The following is a 14,356-nucleotide window of genomic DNA, read 5'->3' as shown; positions in this document are numbered from 1 at the left end:
AATATCTGTACATGCCATTCTGCCTGTTCCTCAAGACCTTTCAGCAAAATTCCATGGCAGTGTATTTGAAAGTGGCTCCACATCCATAAGTCTTCTTTGACACCTGCTGCCGATCATATCCTATGATGTGGCAATGTCAGGCCTGACAGAGCCAATCCCTAACCTTTGGAAAAGCATCCTGCCAGCCTGAAATAATTTAAAGGCAAAGTTAAAGTGGCCCAGAAATATTTGATTATCTCTCATTTGTACTTCCTTTTTCCTCAACATATCATCAATCAATGTCACCAAGCCCTGCTTTTTCTCCTCAGGCACCCTAACCTCCATTGTCATGAATGACTCTAGCTTCTTAGCAAGACTGCTGGATTAGGGGCAGCAACCATTTTGTTTGTAGGTGGCTGAGTCACTCCTATACCAGTTAGAAGCTGTTAGGAACCTCCTAGCTTTCTGCCAGAACCTCACCCAAACCATAAGTAGTAAAAGTGAATTTTGGCAGCCTAGCACATGGACTGTGGGGACCACTCAGTGAAGTTGTGGTATAACTAATCTTACCCCTTTTCACTTGTTAGAAATACGTCTCTTACACACACAGGCAACGAAGAAGATGCAGGACAGTTTTCAATCTATTTATTGAAAAGACTGCAATCTACAATACAATGTGTGTGCTGCAATGATAATGACAATGAGAAATAAGAGAAGCAGAATGGTGAGGATAAAAGTGGTAAAATGAAAAACCCCGACACATTGCAATGAAATCAAATATGCAATTCTTAGTAATAAGGCCTATACCCTACCTTAAAGCAAGAGCTGGGCATGAAAAGCCTAATCTGCCAGTATAGTGTCATGAGAAACACCCCAACCCCTTTACCTTGGGATGAGATCGGCCCCATAGTCTCAGGATCAGGAATCGTGGAGACACAAAGCTGTGATTCACTGCAAAGCAGCGTGGAGTCTAGATGCTGTATGCTGGTGGAAACACCTCTATGACCTTGGACTTGTGAGGTGTATTCATAGGGCACATGTTATTGTTTGTGCTGGAATCCTGATGTGAGTATGTACCTAAACATCAGATTGTGTATGCAAACTAAAGTGCACTAGAGGTGCCCAGGGCCTGTAAATCAAATGCTACTATTGGTCCTGCAGTACTAGTTGTGCCACCCATATGAGTAACCCTGTAAACATGGCTCAGACCTGCCACTGCAGTATCTGTGTGTGCAGTTTTAGTCTGCCAATTCGACCTGACAAGTGTACCCACTCACCAGGCCCAAACCTTCCCTTTTGTACATGTAAGGCACCCCAAGATAGGCCCTGGGTAGCCCCATGGGCAGGTGCAGTGTATGTTAAATGTAGGACATGTACTGGTGTGAATCTCCACTAGACAATGACACAAAGGGAGCTGGTGTGTAGCCTGCATAGCCTGATGGGTGCTCTAGGCTAGGATAGAGGGAGGAGCTGACACTTACACCGGAATGGGCTGTGCCTACCTACATACAATGTAGTTTCCAACTGCCTTGTGTATGTCTGGTGCAAGGCCTGGCATGGCATGATCTTGTGAACAACAGAGACTTTCCTTTGAAGTATGCCTACTTCAAAGGCAGAAAGGGGCATAAGTAGTTGACACAAAACCCATGATTATTAGAATACTTCTGGAACCAAGAGGAACCTGCCAAGGAGAAGAGCTGAAGAGCTGGAGGAGGAGGATTACTGCCACTTTGCTGAAAATAGTATGTGGGACAGAGTATACACTCCATTTAGACACAGCTCTTACCTGACAGTTGTGTGTAATAGGGTGTAGGGAGAGACTGGGCTCTCCACATAGACCTTTCTCTCAGATGACAGGATTACATAGTAGTGTGTATGGAGAGACTGGCCTCTCTCCTGAGACCCTCTCTTGGATGATTGGTGTGTGTAGTAGCGTGTGAGGAGAGATTGGCCTCTTCCCTCAGATCTCCCTTTTACATAAGAGTAAGCGTAGTAGGGTGTCTGCATGGACTGCCCTCTCTTTCCATACCTTTTTGTCAGATAACGAGAGTGCATAGTAAGGTGTGTACATAAACTTCCCTCTCATTCCAGGCCTCTCTCTCAGATGATGGTTTGCGCAGGACGGTGTATGGTGAGCGACTGCCTCTCCACTAAGGCCCTCATTCCGACTCTGGCGGGCACCGGCATTTGGCTGCCATGCGGCCAAAATACCGCTTCCCGCATTCGGACATTCCCGCTGGGCCGGCCGGCGCTAACCAAGTTAGCGCCGGCCGGCCCAGCGGGAATGGGGGCTGCAACACAGGAGCCGGCTCCGAATGGAGCCGGCGGTGTTGCGGCGGTGCGACGGGTGCAGTTGCACCCGTCGCGCTTTTCACTGTCTGCTAGGCAGACAATGAAAAGCATCATGGGGCCCTGTTAGGGGGCCCCTGCACTGCCCATGCCACTGGCATGGGCAGTGCAGGGGCCCCCAGGGGCCCCAGGACACCCGTTCCCGCCAGCCTCTTCCTGGCGGTGAAAACCGCCAGAAACAGGCTGGCGGGAAGGGGGTCAGAATCCCCAAGGCAGCGCTGCCCTGGAGGATTCTCCCAGCCGGGGGAAATCCGGCGGGAAACCGCCGGACCCAGCTGGGCGACTGCGGCTGTACCGCCGCGGTCGGAATGACGAATGAAGCACCGCCAGCCTGTTGGCGGTGCTTCCGTCATGCCAGGGTCGGAATGAGGGCCTAAGTCCGCTCTCTCAGATGATGTTGCACTTATTAGGGTGTGTACAGGGACTGGTCTCTTCTGTCAGACCTCTGTCTCAGATGATGGCTGTGCATAGTAGGACATGTACATGATGTAGCCTCTCCTGTCAGACCTCTTTCTCAGATAACAGGTGTGTGTATTAGGCTGTGAACATGGACTGGCCTCATCTGTCACAACCTTTTATCTATATGAGGTAAGTGCTTCTTTGTTTTGTGGAAATGTCCACATGTTCCTCGCCGTCAAGAATGCACCAGCCAAATGGGTGGAAAAAGGCATTGGGAGGCCTTTTGGTAAGCTGTCCATCATGCTGGCAAAAGGTGGGAAGATCTTTGCATACTACTATGGTGGATGGAGCAGGACAAAGCTGGCACAGTTTCCAGGTAATTTGTACATTTGCATACTCATAGCAATTTAAAGGGAGAACCATGGACTCTGCTCTCACCAGGAGAGGACAAGAAAGAACTCACTCGTCACAGTCACATACAGAATGAGCTCCAATAGATGAAAGATGCATTCACCTCCAGTGAGGATGTCACATTTTATTAGGGGAAGGGTGCCACATCCCTCGGCCACCATCCACCGGGGCCAAGCCTTAAAATACATTACTTTTTAATGTGTGTGGGGGATGAAGCAGTCCCCTTTCTCAGGCTGATTTTGACCCTGGAGCCCCATTCCCCTGGGCCCAGCCATGTCTCCTGGGTGTTCCCCAGGGCACCCAGTCTGCAGCATTTGGGACCGCGGGGAGCCTGAAAGCCCTGCGGTCTCAGGTAGCTCCCCGCCTCATGCGTGAGCTGGCATTGCTGTAACACATGGGGAGCTGTTAATATTCAGCTCCCTGTGTGTGAGTGCAATCTTTTCATCTGCTTGCCTGCCTTCGTGTCTGGGAAACAGATGTAAACTCCGCTCCCAGCAAGCGAGAGCTGTTTTACAGTTCTGGATTCCTGGGAGTGGAGTAGTGTTTGCTCTGACTTGGCAGGAGCTGTCAAAGGCCGGGACATAGTAGGAACCAGCTGTGGGGGGGTTGCGGTCTTTGGGGCATATATGGCCTGGGGGGGCTCTGTGGCCCCCTTCCCACTTTCAAAACGTGTTTTGGCAGCAGGGAGATGGTGGTCTCCAGGGTCCCACCATTTATTTTTAACAGCCTTGCTGAGGTGGCGGTCTCTGGGCTTGGGGGGGTCCGGGCGGCCACCTCATTACAAATATTTAGCCCTAGGGAGGTGGTGTTCTCTGGGACTCATTCAGCATCGGGAGGGGGAACCCGTGCACTCCTCTCCTTTTTAAAAAAAATGCCGCTGGACCTGGCCCACCTGGGGGCTTTTTCCAAAACAAGTGCAGGAGCCTGCACTTCTTTTTTAAACATTTTCCCAGGATCTGCTGCAGCTCTCAGTGAAAAGTTAAAAAATTGCTTTTTTGTCCTGCACCAGAGCTAAGGGGTCCGGGTGTCCCTTTCTTTTTTTAATCTTTTTTTTTAGGGACTCGGCTGAAGCAGAGCCCCACAATGGCTGCCAACAGCCTTGTTGAAGTGTGGAAGCCAATCAGATCTCAGCACTAGATCAGAAGGTTTCGCAGAGCAGTTGAGTCCCTGTATATAAAAATTTGAATTTTCTTTAATATCTCAAAAACGACTGAACAGTTTTACACCAAATAACAAAAAAGGACACTTTCTGGACCAAGAACTACCATTATGCCAAATTTGGTGTCATTCCATCCAGTGGTTCGAACTGTAGTCCTGTTCATAAACCCTATGGGAATTAACACCAGGAAATCACTTCTTGGGACTACCCCTTTTCCATGACCCCGCTTGATGGATCACCCCCAATCTTTCCAGACAGCAGCTGAAGTAAATGTTAAGTTTTGGGGTACAATTTTGTGACGATTCATCAACAGGCACCAAAGATATAGGTAAGTAAAAAAACACTTTTTGTATAGACACTAGTGCCCTGATTTATACTCTGTTTGTACTGAATTAGGGTCATTTGTTTACGCTAATTCAGTACAAACTTAACTCCATATTTATATTTCGGTGCTAGACTAGTCTAGCACCAAAATATTGGAGTTAAACTCATTTTCTGGATGCGTGAAACCACCTTGCATCAATGAGATGCAAGGTGGGCGTTCCCATCCAAAAAATTACTCCAAGGCCCTAGCGCCTTATTTATCCGCCCTTACAAAAATGGTGCTCGAAGGAAGGCGGGCCTACATAAAGATTGCTTAGCACCATTATTTAATGCCTGGGTCAAGGCAGGTGTTAGGGGACCTGTGCACCCATTTCCATGGTCAAACACCATGGGAAATGCCCACGGGTGCCCTCCCGAAGCCCCAGGAACACCCTCACCCACACAAGAGGGACACCACAGGATGGGGGCCCCCATCCCAGGTAAGTATAGGTAAGTAGAGGTAAGTATTTTATTATAATTTTTTAAGTTCATTGGGGGCCCTGAAATTGCCCCCCTACATGGCACTAGGTGCAATGACTATGCCCAGGGGACCCTTGTCCCCTGTGCTGGCCATTGGGGTGGTGGGCATGACTCCTGTCTTTTATAAGACAGGAGTTGTGTGGTATGGATGGTTTTGCATCAAGAAATGATGCTAGGCTGGCTAGAGTCACCTTTTTTTACTCTAACCAGCCTAACGTGATTTTTTTTGGTTGCTAGCTAACACCATTTTCCATGACTTTAGCCCACCCTTTGGGCCGGATTGCATCATTCCATAAATTTGGTGCCCGGCTGGCATCCTGGAATGGCGCAAGCAGGCGCTATACTTTTTGAAACAATATTTTTAGAATTATTATTTTTAACACAATATTTCTGTATCTCGATATTGTTGGTTTTGATATTTTGTCACGGTTTCCCCCCCAGCCTTCATCACACGTACAGTGTGGAAAAGGCTGCTTTGATGAAGCAGATGCATATTACATTTCAAACATATCTTTAGGTAACTTTGCCATACAAAACTATACTACTTTGTTAAATATCTGTATTCGTGGACATCACCCCGTCTTTCCACCTCTAAGAACCACTTATAACCCCACAACTCAGATAGCTGTCACTGTAAAATTAGTTAAATCCAAAACTTTAAGAATTTCATAGCCTACCTACAACTTCCTATCTTTCACAAATGTAATGTTATCCTCATCCCCATCTTTGATATTTAACATTGAAATCTTCTTAAAATTCTGCCACACAGAAAATCCCTGTGAAGGAGTTTTTCAGTCCCCCTCCAAAACTTGGACGTACTGCCTTCAAGACGTCCACCCTAATTCCTTTCCCAGACATTTTCTCAGCTTCAAGATGTTGAGCTCCATCCCCATAGGTGACAAGTGTACTCCATCATCTCGAAAGAACTGCACCTTCTCAAATTTTAGGGCATATTTATACTCTGTTTGCGGCGGAATTGCGTCGTTTTTTTTTACGCAATTCCGACCCAAAACTAACTCCATATTTATACTTTGGCATTAGACGCGTCTAGCGCCAAAGTCCATGGAGTTTGCGTCATTTTTTAGCGTGGACACCTACTTTGCGTTAATGATATGCAAGGTAGGCGTTCCCGTCTAAAAAATTGACTCCGAGGCATGTGCGCCGTATTTACACTCCCAGGCAAAATTCACGCCTGGGAGTGGGCGGGTCAAAAAAAATGACGTCCAGCCGCTTTTGCGCCGTTTTTTTGCGCCTGGACAAGGCAGGCGTTAAGGGACCTGTGGGCTCGGAAGGAGCCCAGAGGTGCCCTCCCATGCCCCCAGGGACACCCCCTGCCACCCTTGCCCACCCCAGGAGGACACCCAAGGCTGGAGGGACCCATTCCAGGGACATTAAGGTAAGTTCAGCTAAGTATTTTTTTTGTAAAAAATTGTGGCATAGGGGGGCCTGATTTGTGCCCCCCTACATGCCACTATGCCCACTGACCATGCCCAGGGGACAGAAGTCCCCTGGGCATGGCCATTGGGCAAGGGGGCATGACTCCTGTCTTTGCTAAGACAGGAGTCATTTCAATGGGGGTTGGGAGTCGAAAAAAATGGTGCAAATCGGGTTGATGCGAAAAATTTGCCTCATCCTGACTTGCCCCATTTTTTGGCGCCCAAGCTCCATATCCCCCTACGCCGGCGCTGCCTGGTGTACGTCATTTATTTTCACGCACATCAGGCAGCGCCGGCGGCTAACGTCATTGAATAAATACGACGCCCGCATGGTGCTTCAGAATGGCGTTAGCAGGCGCTAATTTTTTTGACGCAAAACTGCGTTAGCGCAGTTTTCCGTCAAAAAGTATAAATATGGCCCTTTGTGTCTGTTTGGTAGAGTCTTTAAATTGCCACCTCCCTCCAAAAATTTTTCATTTCCCTGTTAATTTTCTTCCTAGCCTTGTCAATTGCTGCTTGCCCTTCCCACTCACATTATTCCCTCATTCCCTATGAGGCTTCAGTACCATCCACAATGTTTAAGTGCTTGACCATCTCGCTTTTATTTTCATCAAATTCTTCTTTATTGCCTAGAGTGATGTCAATCTTTTAGTTCTCACCAGGTCATTCTCCCCAACCTGGACAAACCACAAATCTGGATATCCTTCCTTAGCCAACATCGTGCCCAATGTTGACAACAATTTCTTCCACAATATCCCCCTTTTTTCATGCCACCTCACCTGAACATTTTCACTTCAAAACTAAGCTGAGTACCATGTCTCTTTTTTGCTGTGTGTCTTATTTGCTGGGTTGGTCTTCAGTTGCTGCTTCTGCTTTAGAGAGGACAAAGACTGGACTTTGCTGTGAATCGTGCTTGTGAAGTTTCTGCAAGGTCTTGGAATGATCTTGCCCCCTGTTCTGAAGTCTGAGGGCCATCAAAGACTTCTTCTGCCAGCATTTGGACTCTCTGCTGAGACTCCTATCCTGCCAAGTGGTGTATAATCCAGTCCCTGGGCCCTCGAAAGGAGAAGCTGCTAAAAAACCAAGACAAACCAAGTGCACCAACTTTGGACGACTCCGGAGTGACGCTGCTGCTGGATTCCCCAACGCCACCTGCAACTGAAGCTGTGGTCCTCGCTGGAGTGCGACAACCTCACAGGGCTAACGTGCCCGCAGCCTTCCTAAAGTCCACGACTCCGTGAGTCCCAAAGTGTTGTGTATATACCGACCATGACATCTGACTTTGCCATACCACGCCGTGACTGCCGGATAATGTATCCGAAGGAAGTGCGTGGATCCAATGCTCCACACAAATGCCGCCTCACTTTCACAGCTCCACAGCAAGGACCCAACGCCTTACATAGACACCTCCACTCCACAGCAACGGACAGTCCCCAACTCTGTGCACCGGCTTGTTTCCTCGTTTTCACATGCTACTGTAACTGGGGCTCAGTGTGACTCCTTGACCACCATTAGCACTGGAGTATTGAGAACTACTCCGTCACAACACCGCAGTATCACCAATTCAAAGCAGTTGTGTTTTCTAAGCGCTATATGAAAGTTTTAATATAATTAACAACTTTGCTTTGTGTATGCTGAATTGATGTTATTTTGGTCTTCTACTCAGATAAATATTGGCTACTTTTCTAATCTGGTGCTGAGCTCTTTTGTGGTGTTTTCACTGTGTTACTGTGTGTGATTGTACAAATACTTTACACATTGCCTCTGAGATAAGCCGGACTGCTTGTGCCAAGCTACCAAGTGGGTGAGCAAGGGTTATCCTAGGTGTGCATCTCCCTTACCCTGACTATAGTGAGGGTCCCTGTTTGGACAGAGTGAAAACTGACTGCCAACCAGAGACCCCATTTCCACCACAGCAATTACATAACAAATACCTGACATGTTTGCATTCTGTTCTTGTCAATGTAAAACAAAAGGAGCATTATGACATTACCCATGTACCTCACTGATACTGACGCCTTCTCAGAATAAAACTGATTTGGAAAATGAAAACATTTCTCTAAAATACACGCAACTGCAAACAGTGCTGAAAGGAAATAAATAATTAAATAGAATAAAACAGAGCATGAATATAAGTCAAAGGTGATCAGGTAAAAAGGGCAATAGGTCTGCAAGATAAAAGCTAAGCTATCTTGTGTTTCCAGGCCGGGTACTCAAATAAATCCACAACACCCTCCCCGTTGCCGAAAACAAGGGTGCAATAGCCTGAGACCTAGAAATGCTATAACTTAAAATCGAAAATCATGTTAAAAGCATACATTAAAGCAATTTAAAACATATGTGAGAGATATATAATGTCAAAGGTGACAAGCAAAGCAGGCCAAGAGAAAGGCCGAATCAAATGGAAATTTGATGCCACAATTTGTACATTAAAAACAGCCAAAATTAAAATCTCAACAATACGTGTGCTCATGCAGGAGGTCTTCAATGTCATAAAAAGAGACAGAACCCAAAAAGGACTCTCCTTCGTCAGTCGTCAGAGTGACCAGTGGATTGGCAAAAGGATCCACAGAGCAGAAGTGTGCAGAAGTCTCAAATGCAGAGGAACCTGCATATGTGGCATCATCCATTGCGCCAAACAGTGTTGGCGCCATATAGTTCACAAATGGTGGCTCATAGGTAGAACCCTCATTGAGAACATTAACAGTTCCTTGTCCACAGAAAGCACAGGCTGTATGGAATAACACACTGTAGGTGCGCATTCGAAGAAGCACTAGATGCAATGAAATACAGGCTGCACACACCATAAGGCTGGACCGAATGACAACAATCAATTGTTCTCCAGCTCCTCCAGAAAGAGTGCACTGAAGTACTGCATCATACGTTCACGACACAGCTGGGCTGGTGGTAGCTCCATCAGTCCGCTTTGCTGAGATGGGACAGCCACTACATATAAAAAAAAGCAGCAGCAGAATTCTGCCAATTAACACCAAAGTTATTGGGAATCCACCAAAAACACTCAAAAAGAACGCATGTATGGCTGAAGGAATCACTCCAAACAAGGTCTGGAAGGTGCTGACACATCCAGAACTGACAGCTTTTAAAGAAGTGAACAATCCTCGTAGTGTCAGATGTGGTAAATATTCCTGCCACCAATTCTCCAAAATGCTTAGAGAAGATGGTATTTAATAGGTACTGAATCTCAGCAGATGATCTTGCTATCTGGAGATTATATGTCTCCTTTTCTGATGTCAGAGCTTCTTATTTCAGGAACAATAGTGCTTTCAGTCTGCTAAGCTTGACAAATTTCACACTAAACGTAGCCACATTTCTGCTACCCTTAACCCATGTGTGGGGGGTAATAAAACCTGGCCACAACAAGTTACTAGTTGAGAAACCGAAATTGCATAGCTAATGTCAGGCTTCATGCCTCAGCAGCTTTGATCGTTCAGAACCAATAACTTCCATTTGAAAGAATATGAAATATTGGATGAATCAAAGGAACAGGAGTACTCTTCAGAAAGCATGCCAAGTAGGCAACCTCAGCATTGCAAAGGCCATGAAAGGACACTTACAGATCATTGCATGATTCACAGTAGTCTCACATTAGTTTCCGCTAAGAAAGCCCTCCGTTTCACCATTCAGACACCTGAAATTGAAAGGCAACTCCCACTCCTTGTGTATGTAACTATCTCCTAACTACTCATATTTGTCTACAGCAAGATGTTTCAAACATTTTGTAAAATGGAAAAGTGGATATAGGCTAATTTATAACTCAATGTACTAAAAATACAGCGAATGGTGTTTTTACCACAGTGAAAGGCAGCTTTTCAAGCTTTTTGATATTAAGCATAGAGTAAGTAGCTTCCTTCTTAGCCATTATCTGTTATTTTCTAGACAAATAAATTAAAAGCAGCACATAAATTGCTACTGTTAATGTGTTTCCATGGCACGCAGCCATTTTTGAGAACCTGCAGTGCCAACTTAGCTGCATAATAGAACGCAGCTGGCTTTGCCCTACTTGTAAAAAGGGCACGTCATTCTGAATGATTTCAATCTCAGAAGACACAATGTTATTTAGGGTATACATTCTGTTGGACAGTGTTTGTGACATTATCAACAACAGCTAAAGACTTTGCCATGTTTTCCTTATCTATCTGCCTTAGACGTATAGCTGCTTCCATTTGGGAAAGCTTCCATATTTCATTATAAATGGCATACAAGAATCGTTTCGAGCATGGCTTCCTTGGACCTAACAAGAAATCTTGTAAGTCAGCTTCCTCTGACATGAGACTAAGATGTTCCTTCACTGCTGGTAAGGTGGAAGAGCATAACCATTGTTGGCATAGTTTACCCACACTATATGTACTGATGCTACCTGAGAGCAGTCCCGAGACAAAGTGAGGGTCCGGCTGTCTAGTCCTGAAACCCCCTGAGGATTTGACAAAACATGCCTGGCAAACATTTTTGTCCTTTGGCCAAAATAACCACCCACCAGGAATGGAAAGTGAGGAATTAAAGGTACCAATCTAAACCCAAGCATTAAAACTTCTTCAGTGACATTTTGGAATGTTTGCCAGTTATCACATGTTGCTAGTGTGGGAATACTGGGCGCATTCATTTCTTTTATTTTAGCTAACCCTAAGCAGGATGTTTGCTTTACAGTTTCATTCAAAACTATCAATTTTAAAGAAATAAGGCATGCTCCAAATAAAGCCTACTTACCCTGTGTTTGCCAATCTTTTGTCCCCCATACACTCTTCATTTCAATAGTGTTTTTTTCAAACTCATAGCCTTCGACAGCAAGCTGGGAAACAAAGGAATCTGAATAGATTAATTTGGTGTCAGTGAGCAGTACTTTCCGCATTGTGGATGGTGGTAATTTAAATTAATATGACTCAGCCTTATTAGTGTCATGCCTAGTGAAATATGCAAACTTATCTACATATCTTTTGGAACTTTCCACATGTGGAGTTGAACACTGTTCCCATTGTGTGTAATAGTAAACTAATCTGTGTTTGCTAGATTGGCGCAGAAGGTAATGTCCCCAATGATGATAACAGTACATTTCCCCATAATTTGCGGGGTTCATATACACATCTTCACTTTCAAAATCAGTATAGTAATCTAGCTCAACAAGCACAGAATTAACCGTCCTAATATCCCAGTCATCTGAAAAAACACCAGGTGTAATTACATCAGTCAATGCTATTTTAAGTGACCTTAATAGGATCGTATATATGTAAGGGAACTTTATCCCATACTATCCCATCTGGAATAGGAATTGTTCAAATGCTCAAAATGGACAAGTCTCTACTCACTTTATGGGAGAAAAGTTAAGGAGTTCAAAACTTTCATCTACTGGCTCAACAGCACCGCGTTCGGGAAGATAATGTCCATTTATCAAATGAAAGAAAACAATGACAAACCCAATCCAAAATAGAAAGTCAAACAATGTCAGTGATATCCACAAATAAAACCAGGGATAATTTAAATAGTTACTTTTAAGCCATAGTGTTAAGCGTACATGTCATTGAAACAGTTTCTGTGTCAGAATTAGATGAAGTTAACAAAAGTGACCAATATTGATGAAATAACCAGAAGTAGTCTGTGCAAACACAGGAACCGATTTAACACTGGTGGATGGACTCACTTTTTGCAATGGTTCATAGTAGACCATTCCATCTGTCTGCGTTGAATTGGAGTAGTATTGTTCCATGTCTTGGACAGTTTTTGTCAAAGAAGTTGTAACAGGAGTCATCAAAAGCTTGTTCTCTGCCTTCCCCATGCTCTGAGAGGCAATTGTAGCATTGTTGCTTGTACATGTAGTTGCAAAAGTGCTATTTAGTGTTTTTAGAGGTATGTCCTATTAGGTAGTGAGAAGGGAGCAGGTACTACCCAAGGGACCTCTGGATCTATTGTGCAGAATACGCCACATGGTGTAGCCTTATGTTGTCAATGGAGACGAACCTGTTCCCTTTGGAACTAGGCAGCGATGGTATGATGACTGTTCTGGTACTATGTATTCCCAGGACTGGAATCAGTGCTCTGTAAGACGGGCTAAATTCTTTCTCCACAGCAATCTTTTCACAAACCAGATCCCCAACTTTGGGAATCCAGCCTGTAGATTTTGTTGGTGAATCCCTTATTCCCAAGGTGGCAGCACAGGCAGATGAATTCTAATCTCAAAATTGTTCTAGTTCCTGTAAAACAGTGACAAGTTCATTTATGTCAAACTGTGTGTCAGCCACCACCATGCAAGGACCATCAAGATCTGTGACATACATAGGTATCCCAAACAGGATCTCATATGGAGTACGCCCTAGCAAGGACCGTCTTGGCAGATTGTTCAGTGCTCTCTGAACCCCATATAGGTGATGAAGCCAACTATGGCCTGAACCTAATACTCTTGCTGTTAAGGACTGCTTTAAGTCTCAGTTCCTCCTCTCTACAACACTGTTACCCTCAGGATGATACAGTGAGGAGTAATGGAGTTCGACACCCATTGTTCCCATTTTGTCCTTGATTGTCCTGGAAGTAGAGGCAGGGCCCTGGTCTAAGTGAAATCATGTAACCACATATGTACCGATAAAGAACAGCAAGTCTTTAGTAACAGTTTGAGTGTCAGCCGACCACTGTGGCCATACCTACAGGAATTTAGAACGAGAACCTACAGCAGCTAAGATGTATTTGTATGCACCGTCAGGTTTTAAGGGACTGCAAAGGTCCAGGTACCCACATTGTGGTGGCCTGTTGGACACTAAGAGGGACAGGTCTGTGTTGGGCGTTTGATGTTTGAGCCCTTTGTTTGCTGGCAAAGGTCACAAAATGACATATTGCTTGGTCTGTTTGTATAAGCCATGGCCACCAAAAGTGTTTCTGAAAGACAGAAATAGTGGCTGCCTGTTCTGTGCGAGCCACTCACCTGAATTCCAGGTATTCCGATGGGGCGATGAGAATTCCCCCATCGTGGTGAGGACTAACGTGACCATGATGAAGAGTACATTGCCCTCTTGCAGGTCGTCTAGGGGAAGGGGGGTTTAGGAAGAGAAAAAGAGAAGATACCAGCTTCTGCTTTGTGGACTGCAGAATCAAACTGCTGGACCCTAGACTGTGTGTTGTGTTGGGCATCAGGACTTCTGATTTCTCAAAATACTAGGTTCCTGGTTTTTAGGATTCTGGACTGCAAAAGAATGAGTTCAACTTGCATCAACTATTGTACTTCGCATAATGTCATTTATTGTTGACACATTGTGCAAACATTTCTATAAGGCTGAACAAGTCTCTTCCTCTTTTTACAATATTTTCAGACTATCTGGAGAAATGTCCAAACTCAAAAAGAATCAACTTGACTAAAGAGCTTCTTTGAGTTCTGGCGTAATCTCTTGCCAATAATAGTTTTGATAAACTTGCTCTATTTCCAATCTCCTAATTCAAAGGGGAGCACTTGTTACAGGAACTATGCCCATATTTATACTTTTTTGACGCACAACTGCGCCAACGCAGTCGTGCGTCAAAACTTTTACCGCCGGCTAACGCCATTCCAAAGCGCCATGCGGGCACCTTATTTATTGACTGACGTTAGCCGGCGTTGCGGACTGGTGTGCGTCAAAAAAAATGACTCACACCAGGCAGCGCCGGCGTAGGGGAAAATGGAGCTTGGTCGTCAAAAAATGGGGCAAGTCAGGCCTGAGGCAAAATTCAGGCCTCAACCCGATTTGCGCCATTTTTTTTCATGCCCAACCCCCATTGAAATGACTCCTGTCTTAGCAAAGACAGG

The sequence above is a fragment of the Pleurodeles waltl genome, chromosome 11 (genome assembly GCF_031143425.1).
Source record: "Pleurodeles waltl isolate 20211129_DDA chromosome 11, aPleWal1.hap1.20221129, whole genome shotgun sequence".
Taxonomy (NCBI): Eukaryota; Metazoa; Chordata; class Amphibia; order Caudata; family Salamandridae; genus Pleurodeles; species Pleurodeles waltl.
The sequence above is the reverse complement of the archived record's forward strand: the minus strand, read 5'-3'. Positions refer to the sequence as shown.